The sequence below is a fragment of the Phyllostomus hastatus genome, unplaced genomic scaffold, assembly GCF_019186645.2.
Source record: "Phyllostomus hastatus isolate PE091 unplaced genomic scaffold, TTU_PhHast_1.1 phas_contig_38, whole genome shotgun sequence".
In the NCBI taxonomy this organism is placed as follows: Eukaryota; Metazoa; Chordata; class Mammalia; order Chiroptera; family Phyllostomidae; genus Phyllostomus; species Phyllostomus hastatus.
In genome coordinates, this window is record NW_025333869.1 from 11,222,923 (window position 1) to 11,241,159 (window position 18,237).

The following is an 18,237-nucleotide window of genomic DNA, read 5'->3' on the forward strand; positions in this document are numbered from 1 at the left end:
GAGGAATTTCCATACCGTTTTCCATAGTGGCTCCCCTAGTTATAATCCCACTAACAGTGTAATAGGGTTCTCTTTTTCCCATATCTTTGCCAGCAGTTGTCTCTTACCCTGATTATCTTAACATTTGCTTTTTCATTTGTTATCTCTCTGTTTGTGTGTGTGTTATATACACCCAAACATATAAACACTTAGTTTTTTTTCCTGGGTAAGTTATAAATACCATAGCCCTTTACCCCTAAATACACTGTATATTTCCTAGTCCAGTTATATGTCCCCATCACAGTAACCAACTTATGTAAATTTAACATCATCTGGTATTGTTACCTGATCTATTGTGTCACTTTTGTCATTGGACACAATAATGTCCTTTGTAGCATTTCTCTTCTGATCTAGGGTCCAGTTTCGGGTGAGGGACTCCATTTAGCTGTTACATTTCTTTATTTTCCTTTAACCTGGAATGTTGCCACAGTCTTTTCTTTGTCTTTTACTACATTGACCTCCCCTGATCCCTTTAAAAAAATTTTGTCATTTTTGTTTATTCTGAGGTTTTCTCATAATTGGGTTCAGGTTATTCATTCTAGGTCTGGATTCTGTGTAAGTGATGATGTTTTCCTTCAGTATACCACATTTGGAGTATGTTAATTATGATCAACCAGTCAAGAGGTTGTCTATTCTCCTACTGTATAATTATTTTTTCCCCTTGCAACTAAAAAGCAGTCTTTGAAAAGATGGTGTAAGACTATTCATATACCTTATTCCTTATTAGATACTCTCTGATTTAGATTACATTTCCTGATCTAGTGTTTACTATGCTGCTTGTAAAATAATTATTTTCCATTTCTCGCACTCCCTCTGTGTTTACTAGTCGGTTCTCAATACTGCTATAATTGTGAGCCCACCCTTCACCCATTTATTTATTTATTTTTCTTTTATTAGTATGGACTCATGAATCCCTATTTTTGTTTTTAAAGTTCATAATTCATTACTTATTTTGGGGGTTAAATTTGTCTCTATTTGGCTAGTGAAACCTCTTCAGGCTGGATTTTTTGTCCATGTGACATGCCATAATTTTATGAGCATTTCCTTTTTCTGGCATAACATAATGTTCCAGGTTCATCTTGTACCTATTTACTCCAGCCTTGAAATCAGGCCTATTCTCTGAGGAATTGTCATTCCATTTAGAGGGATATGATACTAGAGACCAAGATCTGGGCTCTAGATGTACTTATTGCTCCTTGGCCCATTTAGCAGATGGAGATAGGAAACCTGCATATGTATGCTTATACATTAACATACATTCATATATGCATATAGATTCTTGCATATGTACATATTTGTTTCAGAAATCATGAGTTCACACTATCCCCAATATTAATCAATCCCCACAGGGTTCTTTCCTTGCTTTCTGTCTAAACCCTGACTCCCATCAATGTCAACACATTTACTCAAACCTGTAATACATTGAAATAGTTACAGAATTTTTGTCCATTCCGCTACAATGAATTAATTTAATGTGTTCAGGATTTCTTTGCAATCCTGCACATGCCCCACTTTAACCCAGTGCCTTACTGAAGGTATAAAGTTGAATACAGTGTTCATAAATTACTTAGATTAGTTCTATCTGCCTGCCTTTTGGTTTGTCTTTCTGTTTGCCCTTTAATGTGTCTATTTCTCGCTTGAATTACAGGTAGGTTTATTTGTTCTGGCTTGCTTTCAGTTTTAGTTTTTTTCCCCCTCTTCATTTTTAATGATTTATTCTTTTGAATATGTACAACATTAAAATACTTCCAGAAGTCAAAACTACAAAAAGGTAAGTTCAGTGAAGGGTCACTTTATCGAGATATATTCCAGTCCATCATCCACCCCTTGTAGGGTTTTCTGCTTTGTCTTTTTTGTTTCTTTTTATATAAATTAGTGCAAAATTTCTTGCTTTCCCTCATTCTTATATAAATAATAACATCTATTTGTGCTCTTTTGCACTTTGCTTTTTTAATCTAGTAATAGCTCTTGTAATCCACTCTGTTTGAATTTATAGAGATCTTGAGTATATATATATATTTACAGTTTTTTAAAAGTTGGTTTTAGACTATATTTTGAAATTGTAAATTGTTTCTTCTTAAGGCTATATGTGTATAGGTTATATATGTACAGGAAGTCTGCACTTAATATTGTTGAGAGGTTCTGCAACTTTAAGTGAAAACGTATAACAAAACCAGTTTTACCATAGGTTAATTGACGTAGATAGGAGTTAAGTTCCTATGGTATATCATCAATATTATGATGAAACGATGTTATTAAAGGACCTGCTGTGTACCAATTCAGGGTTGGCAAATTTCTTATATTCAGCACATTTGGTCCTAATTTGAGTTGGAGATTGTTCAGAGGTTGTTGTCTTAAGGTTTGGTTCAGTTGCTGTAAGAGAAGTTTCAAGTTAGTTTTTAAATAAGTAGCTTATTTTTCTGTGGCTTACCAGTTCTTAGCAGTTTATCTCTGGACTGTTTTCATTTTGTATTGTTGTTGCTAACTTCCTCTCTGGTGGTGTTTTACCATTTCTAGACTATTGTAAGAGCGTAGAAGGAATGAGAAAGGGGTAGGCAGTGAATAGTCCTAGAAGACCTGGACCCAGAAGGTTACTATTTGCCTACACAAATAGCAGATTTGTTGGATAATCTGGTCAGGTATCTGTCAGTTAATATTCTTAAAGGAAAATGAAGGGGATAATGAATATTCTCTAGGCACAGGTGTCTCAGTTTCTCTTTTTATATTTCAAAGTATGATAATCCTTTCCCTCATACAACCTATCCATTACATACTTAATGGTATTTTTAGTTGTAAAAAGCTGACACCTATTTCAGCTGATATTTTTATCTTGGTTCATTCTAATATCTTTAATAATTGTTGAATTAAAGACTAAGTTGTATTTTCACAAAGTGCCAAATACGGAATTTTGTGCTTTGTTACCTGGATTTTTCAGAGTCCGGGTTATAATTCTGATACAGCAATGGCTTTCTTTTATAAAACCTCAACTGCCAATTATACTTTTGAAGTTACACTCACAAACAGCGGAGTTGTAGTGTGCATTATTCTTCAGGTAGAAAATGATTGACAGTTTTCTTATAAAAATAGCAGCTGTATCTTTAAAAGGTTTATCTGTAGCATTTAATTGAATCAGGCAATAAAGAAAGATTTTTCAGCTCTACTACTTCCTTGTACCTGTGGAATACATTCTCTTCATAATGCTCTGTATTATGTCTAGTTCTTAGCAGCACTGACATTCTTGGTTTTAGTTTAGTGATACTGGCAGTTTTCCTTCCAAATAATTTAGTTCTCTGAATATTTTTTAAATTTTTTTCTTTTAGATTTTACTTTATTTGTTTTTAGAGAGGGGGGGAGGGAAAGAGAAAGACAGGGAGAGAAATATCAATGTGTGGTTGCCTTGAACTCCCTGTACTGGGGGGGACCTGGCCTGCATCCCAGACATGTGCCCTGACTGGGAATTGAACCAGCGACCCTTTGGTTCACAGGCTGACACTCAACCCACTGAGCCACACCAGCCAGGGCTAGTCCTCTGAATATTTAACAAATTACGAAATTTTAAGTTTATTTTTGTCATAATTTAGAATTTAGAACATTCTGAGATTAGATGATTATGCTCAAAAGTTCTAAAGAGCTAAAAGTTACCTTAATCTTTGTAAAGCTTTTGCCTCAAACTTCCTCAGCATTTAACACCCATCTTTAAAAAAAAAATTCTTAAGTTTTTTAAAAGGACAAACCCAGATTAATTTTCCCTTTTGGATTGCGATCAAAGTACCATGCATACTTGTACATAGCAGCCCTTTGCTTTTTTCAGAAGTCACTTACTTGTAGAGCATGCTGATTGAATGTTGGTGAGAGTGACTCTGTTTTTATGATATTCTTGAGTGGATGAATCCTGATCAGCACACTGTATTTGTCCTCATTTAATATAAGTCTTTGAAATTTAAATCAATTTGGTAATATTGTTTAAAAATTTCACATGACTTAAAGGAGTTATTTTAATTTTTTACCCTTTTGGGAACCAGTTTAACAACGGATAGCATAATACTGCCATTTTTTTCTTAGCTTTTCATGAAGGAATTCTTCTTTCCTCTGCTTTTTAATTGTGATTTGACACACCAATTTGCTAACCACAGCCTTGGCATTATAATAGTAAAAAACTGGTATTTATCCATTATTTTGATAGAAACTAGATTGTCTCTCATGGGTAAATGCTTCATAAGCCTGTCATTGACATATTTTTTCCTTAGCTGTAATAGAGTGTTAAGGTTCTCTTTCTTGTCATAATTGCCTGAATAATTAAATAGTAAGGAATAGTATGTTTAAGATGCCTAGGACTGAAATATGTTATAATGATTCCAAATGTTAATAGAGTATTCCTAAAGAGCTTTGTATTTAATTTATGCTAAATAATTTTTCTCATTAGATTTCAGAATAAACAAATCACAAATATTTTAATACAGAAAATATAAAGAATTTGGTTAACATGAAGTGTCTGCTTTTTAAACCAAAATAAAATTAACAAGATTAAAGATAAGCCTACTGTGGCAATCAGAATGGCCCAATTAAAACTTAGCTAGGTTGCTGAATGGTCAGGATGATTTTCATTTTTCATGAAAAGTTGGCTGCTTTTGTCTTGCAGATACTGTACACAGTAACTTTCACTGAGTGACATTAGCATGTGACATAGTGTTGTGATTTTCATATACAATTCATTTAGGTGCATGTAAATTGTCATATCATTTTTGGAATAATGGAAAGATCTCAGTCTGTCATTGTCACCTACCTGTGGTCCCCCTCTTCCAATGTGTATTAGCCAATTCATATATTTTTTATCTCACTAATTTTTTAGGTAGTAGGATGTGTCTTCACCCCTCCCTCTTTCTATAATAAACCTTATATTAACCATGTACAACTTTCAGTTAATAGTCAAAAGTTATCATTGGATCTATTTTCTTTCAGATTACTTATTAGCATTAAAATGGTAAAAACATCATCAAAAACATTAAAAATAATAGGCCCTGGCTGGGCTCAGTTAAAGTATCTTTCTAATATACCAAGGTTGCAGGTTTTACCCCAGATCAGGACACATACAAGAATCAACCAATGAATGCTTAAGTAAGTGGAACAAGAAACTGATGTTTCTTTTCCTCCCTCCCTCTCTAAAATCATTAAGTAAAAAAAAAAAATTTAATAGTATTACTAAATAAACAGAAAGTTTATCGAATGTGTTCTTTTAATATAACTTACTCAGTTATCCTCTCCACAGTTTTCAAGGGCTTTTGAAAGAAATTCATGTGGTAACCTCTTAAGAAAGTGTGTGACAGGCCCCTGTGCCAAAACGGCTGCTAGGCTTCTCGTTTTTTGAGTCTAGTTAGCCACAGGAGCTCTTCTTAGTAGGTGTCTGTTTTTCCTCTTCAGTATTTACAGGGTTCATCCATATTTTAGCATGTAATAGGATTTCCTTCTATTTTATGGTCAAATAATACTCTGATGTGTGGCTGTATCTCATGTTTTCTTCATCCATTCATCTGTTGACCAGATAGGTTGTTTCCACTCCTTGGCTATTGTGATAAAATGCTGCACTGAGCATGAGAATGTAGATATATCTTTGAGATCCTGATTTCAGTTCTTTTGGATAAATAACCTTGAACTAGAAATGCAACATGTGGTGGTTCTATTTTTAATTTTGGGGGGACCTTTCTACTGTGTTCCATAATGACTTTGCCATTTAAATTCCCACCAGCAGTGTTCAGGGAACCAGTTCTAATTTGTCTGCATTCTTGCCAACACTTGTTTTTTACTGTGGGGTTTTGTTTTTGTTTTTGTTTTTTACAGTGTGATATGATATTGTGATTTTTTTTAAAGGTTTTATTTATTTTTAGAGAGAGGGGAAGTGAAGAGAAAGAGAGGGAGAGAAACATCAATTGGTTGCCTCGTCGCACATGCCCTAAACAAGAACCTGGCCTACAATCCAGGCATGTGCCCTGACCAGGAATTGAACTGGCACCCTACAAGTTTGTGGGACAACACCCAACCCACTGAGCCACTCCAGGCAGGACTGTTCAGTTTTGTTTTATTTTTTATTTTTAATATATTTTATTGATTATGCTATTACAGTTGTCCTATTTTCCCCCTTTATTCCCCTCTACCCTGCACACCCCCTCCCACCCACATTCCCCCCCTTTAGTTCATGTCCATGGGTCATACATATAAGTTCTTTGGCTTCTTCATTTCTTATACTATTCTTAACCTCCCCCTATTTTCTACCTACCATTTATGCTACTTATTCTTTGTATCTTTTCCCTCTCTCTCCCCTTCCCACTCTGCCGCTGATAACGCTCCGTGTGATCTCCATTTCTGTGACTCTGTTCCTGTTCTAGTTGTTTGCTTAGTTTATTTTTGTTTTTATTTTTGGTTTTTAGGTGCAATTGTTGATAGTTGTGAGTTTCTTGTCATTTTACTGTTCATATTTTTCATCTTCTTTTTCTTAGATAAGTCCCTTTAACATTTCATATAATATAGACTTGGTGATGGTGAACTCCTTTAACTTGACCTTACCTGAGAAGCACTTCATCTGCCCTTCCATTCTAAATGATAGCTTTGCTGGACAGAGTAATCTTGGATATGGGTTCTTGCCTTTCATGACTTCAAATACATGGTTCTAGCCCCTTCTTGCCTGCAAGGTTTGTTTTGAGAAATCAGCTGACAGTCTGATGGGAACTCCTTTGTAGGTAACTGTCTTCTTTCCTCTTGCTGCTTTTAAGATCCTCTCCTTATCTTTAATCTTGGGTAATGTAATTATGATGAGCATTGGTGTGTTCCTTCTTGGGTCCAACTTCTTTGGGACTCTGAAGCTTCCTGGACTTCCTGGAAGTCTATGTCCTTTGCCAGATTGGGGAAGTTCTCCGTCATTATTCATTCAATTAAGTTTTCAGTTTCTTGCTCTTCCTCTTCTTCTTCTGGTACCCCTCTTGATTTGGATGTTGGAACGTTTAAAGATGTCTTGGAGGTTCCTAAGCCTCTCCTCGTTTTTTTGAATTCTTGGTTTTTCATTCTGTTCTGGTTGAATGTTTTTTCTTTCTGGTCCACACTGTTGATTTTAGTCATTTTCCTTCCTGTCACTATTGGTTCCCTGTACATTTTCTTTAGTTCACTTAGCGTAGCCTTCCTTTTTTCATCTAAATGTGACCAAATTCAACCAATTCTTTGAACATCCTGATTACCAGTGTTTTGAACTGTGCATCTGATAGGTTGGCTATCTCTTCGTTGCTTAGTTGTATTTTTTCTGGAGCTTTGATCTGTTTTTTCATTTGGACCTTTTTTTTGTCGGGTGGGGGGGATGTCTCTGGGTGCCTTTATGTAGTAAGGGGCAGAGCCTTAGGTACTCACCAGATGGGACAACCCATGTGGCTGCGTTGTAAGGGAGGAGTCTGAGGGAACAATGCCACTTGCTCTGCTCTCTGCCAGTTTTTAGTCACTTCCCTTACTACCTACAATCAAATCGGGCTGTTCTTGTGCTGATTCCCGGGTGCGTGGGTTTGTGTATGTTCTGGGATCCTGTGGGTCTCTCCAGAGAATTCTCCTGTGAGGCTAGGAGTTTCTCCTGCTGCTGCCTCAACCCCCACAGGTGTTGTCAGTCAGAGGTTTGAGGCTTTATTTCCCCTCACTGGAACCCTGGGTGGCATGGTCTGTCTCGCTCCCCTGTTGTTCCTCCCAGTTTACACTTGAATGTGGGACTGCCCAGTCTGTCCCCCACCGGGTCCTCCAGTCGCCACCTTGGCGTAGGCCCTGTCCACCACCGGACTGCTTGTCTCCCCCTCCTACCGATCTGGATGAATGTTTCTTCTTTACTTCCTTAGTTGTCAGACTTCCATACAGTTTGGTTTTCTGTCAGTTCTGGTTGTTTTTTGTTTTTAAATTTGTTGTCCTTTTTTGTTTGTGCAAGGAGGCACAGTGTGAGGAGACACATGTGTCTACCTATGCCTCCATCTTGGCTGGAAGTCTTGAAATCTTTTTTCTTTTAAAATGTATTTTGTTGATTATGCTGTTATAGTTGTCCCAGTTTTCCCCCTTTTACCACCCTCCACCTGCTACCCCCATTCCTTCCAGTGATCCCCACCCCCTTAGCTGATGTCCATGGGTTATGCATATAAGTTCTTTGGCCTCTCTATTTCCTATACTGTTCTTAACATCCCTCTGCTATTTTGTACCTATGGATTGGTATTACTTAATCCCTGCACTTTAACCCGATTCTCTCCCTTCTGCTTCCCAACTGATAACCCTCCAGATGCTTTCCATATTTGTGATTCTGTTTCTTTTCTGCTTTGTTTGGTTTTTTAGATTCAATTGTTGACAGTTGTGACTTTATTGCTATTTTAATGTTTATAGTTTTGATACTCTTTTTCTTAATACAATTTCCTTTAACCTTTCTTGTTATAATGGCTTAGTGATGATGAACTCGTTTAGCTTTACCTTGTTTGGGAAGCACTTTATCTGCCCTTCAATTCTGAATACCTTTGCTGAGTAGAGTAATCTTGGCTATAGATCCTTGCTTTTTATCACTTTGAATACTTCTTGCCAGTCTCTTCTAGCCTCAAAGTTTCTTTTGAGAAATCAGCTGATAGTCTTATGGGAACTCCCCTGTAGGTAACTACTTTTCTCTTGCTGCTTTTAAGTTTGTTTGTTTTTTTTTAAGATTTTATTTATTTATTTTTAGGGAGGCAGGGAGGGAGGGAGAGAGAGAGAGAAAGAGAGAGAGAGAGAAACACCAATGTGCGGTTGCTGGGGGTTATGGCCTGCAACCCAGGCATGTGCCCTGGCTGGGAATCGAACCTGGGACACTTTGGTTCCCAGCCTGTGCTCAATCCACTGAGCTATGCCAGCCAGGGCACTTTAAAGATTCCTTCTTTAACCTTTGGCATTTTAATTATGATCTGTCTTATGGGCCTTTTTGGGTCCAACTTGTTTGGGACTCTGTCCTTCCTGGACTTGTATGTCTATTTCCGTCACCAATTTGGGAAATTTTATTTATTTTTTCATTTTTTTTTTCAATTAAGTTTTCAGTTTCTTGCTTCTCTTCTCTTTCTGGCACCCCTATGATTTGGATGTTGGAATGTTTGAAGATGTCCCAGAGAGCTTCTTAGCCTATTGTAGTTTTTTTGAATTCTGTTTTATTCTTGTTGTTTTGATTGAATGTCTTTTTCTTACTTACGTTCCAAGTCATTGATTTGATTCTTGGCTTCATCACCTTCACTGTTGGTTCCCTGCAGATTTTTCTTTATTTCAGTTAATGTAACCTTCATTTCTGCCTGGGTCAGAAATGCTGTTGAAGTATCCAATGAGTTCTTCGAGCATCCTGATATACCAGTGTTTTGAACTCCTCATCTGATACATTGCTTATCTCCATTTTGTTTAGTTCTTTTTCTGGAGTTTTGTTCTGTTTTTTCATTTGGGACATATATCTTTGTCTCTTCAGTTTAGCAGCCTCCCTGTGTTTGTTTCTGTGTATTAGGTAACACTGCTTTGAGTCCCTGTCTTAGTAACGTGGCCCGTTGTAGAAAAGCACACCTGTAAGTTGTATGGGGTGGAGCTTTAGGCAGTAGGCACCCGTGTTACTGCTTTGTGACTGTATGTGGGGGAGGGCTCAGAGAGGGGACCTACTGCCTGGCCTCTGGAGTTTTGCCTGGGAGGGAGCTGTCTCCCCCCATTTGCCCAGATGATAGTCACTTTAATTTCTCCCCGTATGCCACTAGTGCCCTTTTATCTGTTGTCCTGGTGCTGAATTCCAGAGGGAGTGAGTCTGTGTAAGTCAGTTATGGGCCCTTTAAGAGGAGTCTCCCAAGAATACTGCAGTTTCTTCTGCTGTCCCAGTCTCCACTGGTTTTTACAACCAGAAGTTATGGGAACTTCTCTTCCTGGTGCTAGAACCCTGGGCTGGCTGGTCTGGTCTGGGGCTGAGAGTCCTTGCTCCTGAGATGTCTCTCCCGATTTTTATCCACCACATGTGGATGTTGGATTGCCCATTCTGTGTCTCTGTGCAACTTGGCACCACTCAGCTGTGCTTCTCCACCTCTCCACATCTCCGCGCCTTCTACCCATCTGGAGAAATGTGGCTTCTTTACATCCTTGGTTGTCACACTTCCATACAGCTTGATTTATGATTCTGGGTGATAATTTGTTTTGTAGTCTAGTTGTAATTTTTTCTGTAGTTGTGTGAGGCATATTTACCTATATGTCCATCTTGAGCAGAAATCATCTAATTTGCATTTTTCTTTATTTATACAGGAAAATTTATTAGATTAGATAAAACCAAACTAATAGAGTCATGCCAGTGGGCTGGCAAGTGAGTTTCTTTTGGGTTGAAGGGAAAACCTAAGTGAAAAATGTAGACTGATCTGAAGGAGGTGTCTGGGGTTGGGTGGCGTGTGCCTGTCCTCAACTTTGTCCCTGGCCTCCTGGCCTAACCTAGTAGGGATGAGTGGGTTCTGGTAGCAATGACTCCAAGAAATTAGACAAGTAGGACAGGAAACTGATTGGGTACATTCTCTTAGTGGCCACTGGATGGGGATCTCGGGGACCCTTCCCTGCTGTCTCGCCTTCCTCCTCTTGAGGCCCTGTTTCCTCCATGGGTCTCTCTTGGATCTGTTCTAGCATGGTGGGCTCCTTCATGGAGGCAAAGTGCTTTCTTTGCTCAGCTGGCTGTGGATTTGTCAATAGCCTCATGCTTCTTCATGAGTGTCTTTATATTGTCCACTGTGTTTCTAAAGTCCTGGCTGGCTAGGTAGAGCTTCATCCAGAGGTGTACTGAGAGAACTGGTACACTTCCAGCAACATGCTAAGCCACTCCCAGTTAGCCTCCCACTTCTTCATCTCCTTCCTCCTGGAGTTTTTTGTGATCTCTTCAGAGGAATGGTGCTGCTGCTGCAGCCAGGGACTCATCAAGCTCTAGGCAGGCATTGAAGTTCTTCGATATGCATTTTTCTTAATGATTACTGATGTTGAACTTTTTTTCATGTACCTTGTTGGCCCTTTGTTTTCTTTGAAAAAATGTAAGTAGTCCTTTGCTCATTTCTTATTTTTTTTTCTTTCATTCTTTTCTTGCCATTGAATTGTAGGAATTTCTTTCTTAGTTGATCCTTGAACAATGTGGAATTTAGGGGTGCTGACAGCTCACCCCTTCTGCAAGTCAGAAATCCACATATAACCTTTCTTTTTTTTAATCTTGGGGGAGAGAAATTTTGTTGTTTCACTTATTTGTTTATTTATTGGTTCCCACCTGGATGTTGCTCCAATCACTTGAACTACTCAACCAGTCTAGAAATCCATGTATAACTTTTTACTCTCCAGAAAACTATACTTGGTACTTAGCATCCATTGATTCAGCCAACTGTGGATTGAAAACAGTATTTCAGTTTACAGGTGGGAATTTGAAAATACTGTTTTTGATCCACCATAGGTTCAATCTGGTGTTGGTTGATCTGCATATGCAAAACTGTCAGATACAAGGGCCAACTATATTTACTGAAAAAAAATTGTGTATTAGTAGACCTGTTCAGTTTACACCCCTGTAGTTCACAGGTCAACTATATTTTGGATAGTAATCCCTTACCAAATGTATGGTTTGGAAATAATTTCTCCCATTCTGTAGGTTGCCTCTTCACTCTTTTAATCTTTTCCTTTCCTGTGCAGAAACCTATTAGTTTGATGGAGCCCTACTTGTCTATGTTTCTTCTGTTGCTCATGCTTTTGGTGTCATTGCCAAGACGAGTGTTACCTATCTTTTCTTGCATTTTTTTTTCAGGAGTTTTGCAATTTCAGGTTTAATGTTTAAGTCTTTGATTCATTTTGAGTTGATTTTTGTGTAATCCAGTTTCCCTGCACCTTTTTTTCTTTGTTAATAGAGGGAGAGAAACTTCTATGTGTAGTTAGCTGTCACGCGCCCCCTACTGGGTACCTGGTCTGCAACCCAGGCATGTGCCCTGACTAGGAATCAAATCACCAACCTTTTGGTTTGCAGGCTAGGACTCAATTCACTGAGCCACACCAGCCAGGGCCCCAGCACCATTTGTTGAAGAGACTATTCCCATTGTGTAATTGGTCTTGGCACCCTAAAAGATGATCATTTGACCATATATATGTGGATTTAATTCTGGGCTCTCCATCCTGTTCCATTGGTTTGTATATATCTACAATACCTTTATGCCAGTACCTTACTGTTTTGATAACTGTAGCTTTGCAATATGTTTTGAAGTAGTCAGGAAGTGTGAGCCCTCCACGTTTTCAAGGGGTTTTTTTTGTTGTTGTTGTTGTTGTTGTTGTTATTTCTCAAGTTTGTTTTGGCTACTTAAGGTTGTTTGTGGTTCCATATGAATTTTACTTTTGTTTTTCTTATTAGTGTAAAAAATCCCATTGATAGTAATTCATTGTATCTATAGGTCACTATAGATAGTGTGGACATTTTAACAATATTTTTTTGCAGTCCATGAAGACAGAATATCCTTCCATTTCTTTGTGTCTTTAATTTCTTTTGAACAGCGCTTTGCAGGTGTCAGTATAAATATCTTTGGCCTCCTTGGTTAAGTTTATTCCTAAGCATTTTTATTCTTTTTTTCCTTTTTCTTTCTTTTTTTAAAATATATTTTATTGATTCTGCTATTACAGTTGTCCCATTTCCCCCCTTCATTCCCCTCTACCCTGCACACCCTCTCCCACCCACATCCCCCCATTTAGTTCATGTCCATGTGTCATACTTATAAGTTCTTTAGCTTCTACATTTCTCATACTATTCTTACCCTCCCCCTGTCTATTTTCTACCTACAATCTATGCTACTTATTCTCTGTACCTTTTCCCCCCCTCTCCTCCTCCCACTTCCCTGTTACTAACCCTCCATGTGATCTCCATTTCTGTGGTTCTGTTCCTGCTCTAGTTGTTTGCTTAGTTTTTGTTTTTGTTTTAGGTGTGGTTGTTAATAATTGTGAGTTTGCTGTCATTTTACTATATGTGTTTTTTATCTTATTTTTCTTAGATAAGTCCCTTTAACATTTCATATAATAAGGGCTTGGTGATGATGAACTCCTTTAACTTGACCTTATCTGAGAAGCACTTTATCTGCCCTTCCATTCTAAATGAAAGCTTTGCTGGATAGAGTAATCTGGGATATAGGTCCTTGTCTTTCATGACTTGGAATACTTCTTTCCAGCCCCTTCTTGCCTGAAAGGTCTCTTTTGAGAAATCAGCTGACAGTCTGATGGGAACTCCTTTGTAGGTAACTGTCCCCTTATCTCTTGCTGCTTCTAGGATTCTCTCCTTCATTTTTACCTTGGCTAATGTCATTATGATGTGCTTTGGTGTGTTCCTTCTTGGGTCCAACTTCTTTGGGACTCTCTGAGCTTCCTGGATTTCCTGGCAGTCTATTTCCTTTGCCAGAATGGGGAAGTTCTCCTTTATTATTTGTTCAAATACGTGTTCAATCTGTTGCTCTACCTCTTCCCCTTCTGGTACCCCTATAATTCGGATGTTGGAACGTTTAAAGATGTCCTGGAGGTTCCTAAGCCTTTCTTCTTTTTTTGTTTGAATTCTTGTTCCTCCATTCTTTCCTGTTAGGTTGTTTCTTTCTTCCTTCTGGTCCACTCTATTGTTTTGAGTCCCAGTTTCCTTCCTATCACTATTGGTTCCCTGTGCATTTTCCTTCACTTCTTTTATGGTAACCTGCATTTGTTCATCTAATTTGCGACCAAAATCAATCAATTCTGTGAGCTTTCTGATCACCAGTGTTTTGAACTGTGCATCTGATAGGTTAGCTATCTCTCAGTCACTCAAAAGGATGAGTTCTGGGGCACTGATTTGTTCTTCTGTTTGAGCCATCTCTCTCTCTCTCTCTCTTTTTTTTTTTTGGTCTGGTTGCTCCTGTTACGGTAAGGGGCAGAGCCTTAGTTGTTCACCAGGCCTGGGCACCCCAGTCACTGGGTTGTGATGCTGTATGTGGGGGCAGGGCCGAGAGGGAACAATGGTGGTAGCTCTGTTCTCTGTGGGACCTCAGTCCCTTCCCTAGGATCCTGGGTTGCGCGCTCTGCCCTGCTCGACAATTGCTGCCTCACTGGGTCTGCCAGCTGCTGCTTGCGTACACAGGGTCCACCCACTGAGATCGTGCATGCCCCAGATGCCTTACACGCCCCTGGTTGCCTTATGCACCCAACTCTCCCTGCTCTCTGTGCCACGACCTGTGCCGTGACCCGCGCCCAGCTGCTCATCTCCGCCCCTCTTACCGGTCCGGATGAACGGGTCTATTTCAACTTCTTGGCTGTCCGACTTCCATTCAGATAAATTTTCTGTCAGTTCTCGGTGTTATTCTGCCTCTAAATTGTTGTTGTTCCAATCTTGGTTGTGCGTGGAGATACGTGCATCCACCTATGCCTTTATCTTGGCCGGAAGTTCCCTTTTTCTTTTTTTATCCTCACCTGAGGACATTTTCATTTGCTTTTTTATAGTGAGAGAGGAAGGTAGAGAAGAAACATTGGTGTGAGAGAATCATTGATAGGTTGTCTCCTCATGCACCCTTACCGGGGATTGTATCCACTTGGACTGGGAATGAACCTACAATGTAGGCATGTGCCCTTAGCGGGAATCAAACCCACAAACCTTCAGTTGTGGGACGATGCTCCAACCACTGAGGCACAGTAATCAGGGCTGCATTTTGTTCTTTTTGATGCTGTTGTAAATGGGACTTTATTAATTTCATCTTTTGTTTTTTGTTGTATAGAAATGCAACTGATTTTTATATGTTGATTTTGTGATGTACAACTTTACTGAACACATTTACTAGTTCTAAAAGTTTTTTTGGCATGTGTAATCTTTAGGGTTTTTAACATGAGATTGTTATTTGTGAATAGAGGAAATTTTACTACTTTCTGTTTTGGATGTCTTTTTTTTTTTTTTTTTTTCCCCCTGCCTGATTGCTTTTGTTAGTATGTCCAGTACGATCTGTGTTCGGAAAAAGCAGTGAGAGGGTGTCTTTTTCTTGTTCTTGATGTTAGAGGAAATGCTTTCAGTTCTCATTGTTGAGAGTGATGTTAATTGTGTTGTGGGATTTTTTATAGATGCCCTTTATTACGTTGAGGTAATTTCCTTCTATTTCTAGTTCATTGAGTGTTTTTATCATGAAAAGTGGTTGAATTTTGTTGGACGATGCTTTTTATGTATCCGGTTGAGATGGTTGTGTGATTTTTGTCCTCCTTTTCTGTTACTATGGTTGGTTGATTTTCATGTTGATCCTTGTCTGCATCCTAGAGATAAATCCCACTTGGTCATGGCGTAGGATTTTATTTATCTGTTTTTACAGAGAGGGGAAAGGAGGAAGAAAGAGAGAAACATCTATGTGGGAGAGAAACATTGATTGGTAGCTTCTCACTTGGCCGTAACTGGGGATCTGGCCCTCAATCCAGGCATGTGCCCTGTCTGTGAATTGTACTGGCAACCTTTCAGTCCACAGGCGAGCACTCAATCCACTGAGCCACAATAGCCGGAGTACATGTTTGATTTTTTTATAACGTGCAGTTGAATTTGTTCTAGTATTTTGTTGAGGATTTTTGCATCTGTATTTATCAGGGATATTATCCAGCACTTTTGAGCTGAGTTAGAACACTGTGTCACAGTCTGCTTTTTTTTTTTTTTTTTTAAGATTTTATTTAATTATTTTTAGAGAGGGGAAGGGAGGGAGAAAGAGAGAGACATCAATGTGTGGTTGCCTCTCATGTGGCCCCCACTGGGAACGTGGCCTGCAACCCAGGCATGTGCCCTGACTGGGAATCGAACTTGTGATGCTTTGGTTCTCAGCTCGCGCTCAATCCACTGAGCTACGCCAGCCAGGGCTCACAGTCTACTCTTAATGATGTTAACGAAGTGTTTTCATTTCAGTTACTCCATTTGTTTATTGCAGTCCCTCTGTTAGTTAGGTAGAGCATATATTCTAATTTTCTTACGAGGCTACTGTACTCAGAATTGTATATGATCACATAGTAACTTCTTATTAGTATTGTCAACAATAATTCTTATATAACACATACTGTTTTAGGCACTCTTAAGTGTCTTACATATATTTATTTAATCCTCAAAACAATAATGTGTTAAAGGTACTGATATTAACCCTATTTTACATATGAGAAAAACATTGAATGACAAGTAATAGAGCTTACTATTTATTTGGATTTTGTTTTTATTTTATTTTTTTAAGATTTTATTTACTTTTAGAGAGATGGGAAGGGAAGGGGAAAGAGAAGGAGAGAAACATGATAGGTTGCCTCTCATATACCCTCAACTGGGGACCTGGCCCGCAGCAACCCGGGCATGTGCCCTGTCTGGGAATCAAAACAGCAGCCTTCAGTTCACAGGCTGACACTCAATCCACAGAGCCACATCAGCCAGGGGGGTGTATTTTAATCTGGACCATCTGGTTTCTGAGTCTGCTTTGTTGACTGTTTGGTGTTTTGCCACTTACAATTAACTAGAAGGGTGTTAATTTAGTATATAACCTTGACCTGCTCTGGTATTTTGTTAACCTCTGGAACCAGATAACCTTTTTATTCCAAAGATTGCCTGAAATCAGTGCTTTTAAAAAAAAGTGCTTGAGGTTTGAGGCACCTGTTCTTTCCAAAAGTTGGTTATGACTGTGGTTCAGATATTTTAGGCTGCTTAAATGAGGGATCTTTCACCTAGTAGTCATATAGGTTATACAGCATATGCTTGAGTGCCTAGGTGGTTGTGCCTCAAGAGGCTTAAGTTATTGCATGAGTGTATAAATTGCTTTAGATTACTAATGCATCATCACTTTTTGCAAACATTTTACACAAGACTAATGGATCTATATACTGAATACAAATGAGAGACTTTCTATTTCATGTAAGTTTCACAGTAAGATTCTTTTTAACATTATGATTTCCTAACACATTTAGCCCTGGTGGGTCAGTTGGTTGGAGCATTGTCCAGTACACCAAAAGGTTGTGGGTTCAATCCCAGTTGGGGCATGTACAGGAGGCACTAATCAGTATTTCTTTTCTCACATTAATGTTTCTCTTTTTCTCTCCCTCTTTCCACTTCTCTCCTCCTCCCTCTCCCTTACACTCTCTAAAATCAATAAACATATCTTTGGGTGAGGATTAAAAAGATTTCCTAACACATTTAATATGTGAATCCGTTTTAACTTGATCTTTTAAATACTAGTTCTTGTGGAATTTACACTGTTATCTTGATGTCATACATGGTTATTTTGAAGATATATTTGCAAAAAAAGATAACTTTGTATGAATCTTACTTATAGTTACATTAGTTCGTTGCTGGCTAGTAAGGGAAGATGGTGAATTTTTTTAAGTTTATTTATTTTTTACTTTTTTAGAGAGAGGGTAAGGGAAGGAGAAGGAGAAACATTGGTGTGTGGAACATCAGTTTGTTGCCTACCCATAACTGGGAACCTGGGCGACTTTTCAGTTCACAGGTCGGCACTCAGCACACTGAGCCACACTAGCCAGGGCAGGTAGTTAATTGGTTAATATAGATTTTTCCCAATCTTAAAGTATATTTCTCTTGTATTCTTTTTTTTTGTATGTGGTGCTGGAAATTTGATTATTGCACTCTTAATAAAGACAGAAAATCTCTAATGAGATTCAAACCATTTATTTGAAGATTAAAGGACAAATTTTAACATTTGTAAAGGATAGACAAAATAGTTTTGCTCTTTGTTTAATCAGTCTCCTTTGAAAGTAAGAATTCGTACCTTTTATACAGGTTAAATACTATAGATTTGGTTATACAGGCTCATAGTTCTCAGTTCTGAAATTCAGATTATTAAACTGAAAGTTTTTTTCATTGTTACAGTAATTGATTTGCCAGCAAATTACCCTAAACTGAGGTGAGGCAATATCCTACTTAGTGTAAATATGTGTACATTTTCCTGAAGAAATCATAGGTGCTATTATATAGTACTACTTTAGAATCTACTATGTTTTGTAACATGGGGCATATGTACCGTATTTACCTTTATACAATTTGAAAACTTTTGAATGATGGCACTCATCTGGTCACAACAGTTCCACTTGAATGAATATGGACCTTTATCACTTATCATAAGCTGCCTGATTTCCATGGTTGGAAGAATATGGGGTGTGAATCAGCAGCATGAGGAATAATGGACATGTTGAATGAACTAT

At 38.3% G+C, this 18,237-nt stretch overlaps 1 protein-coding gene across 2 annotated transcripts in view; it reads left to right on the forward strand.

Moving 5' to 3' along the window:
- Nucleotides 1–18,237, forward strand: part of WAPL (WAPL cohesin release factor) — a 92,550-nt gene that overhangs the window by 48,366 nt on the left and 25,947 nt on the right. The window lies entirely within an intron of this gene.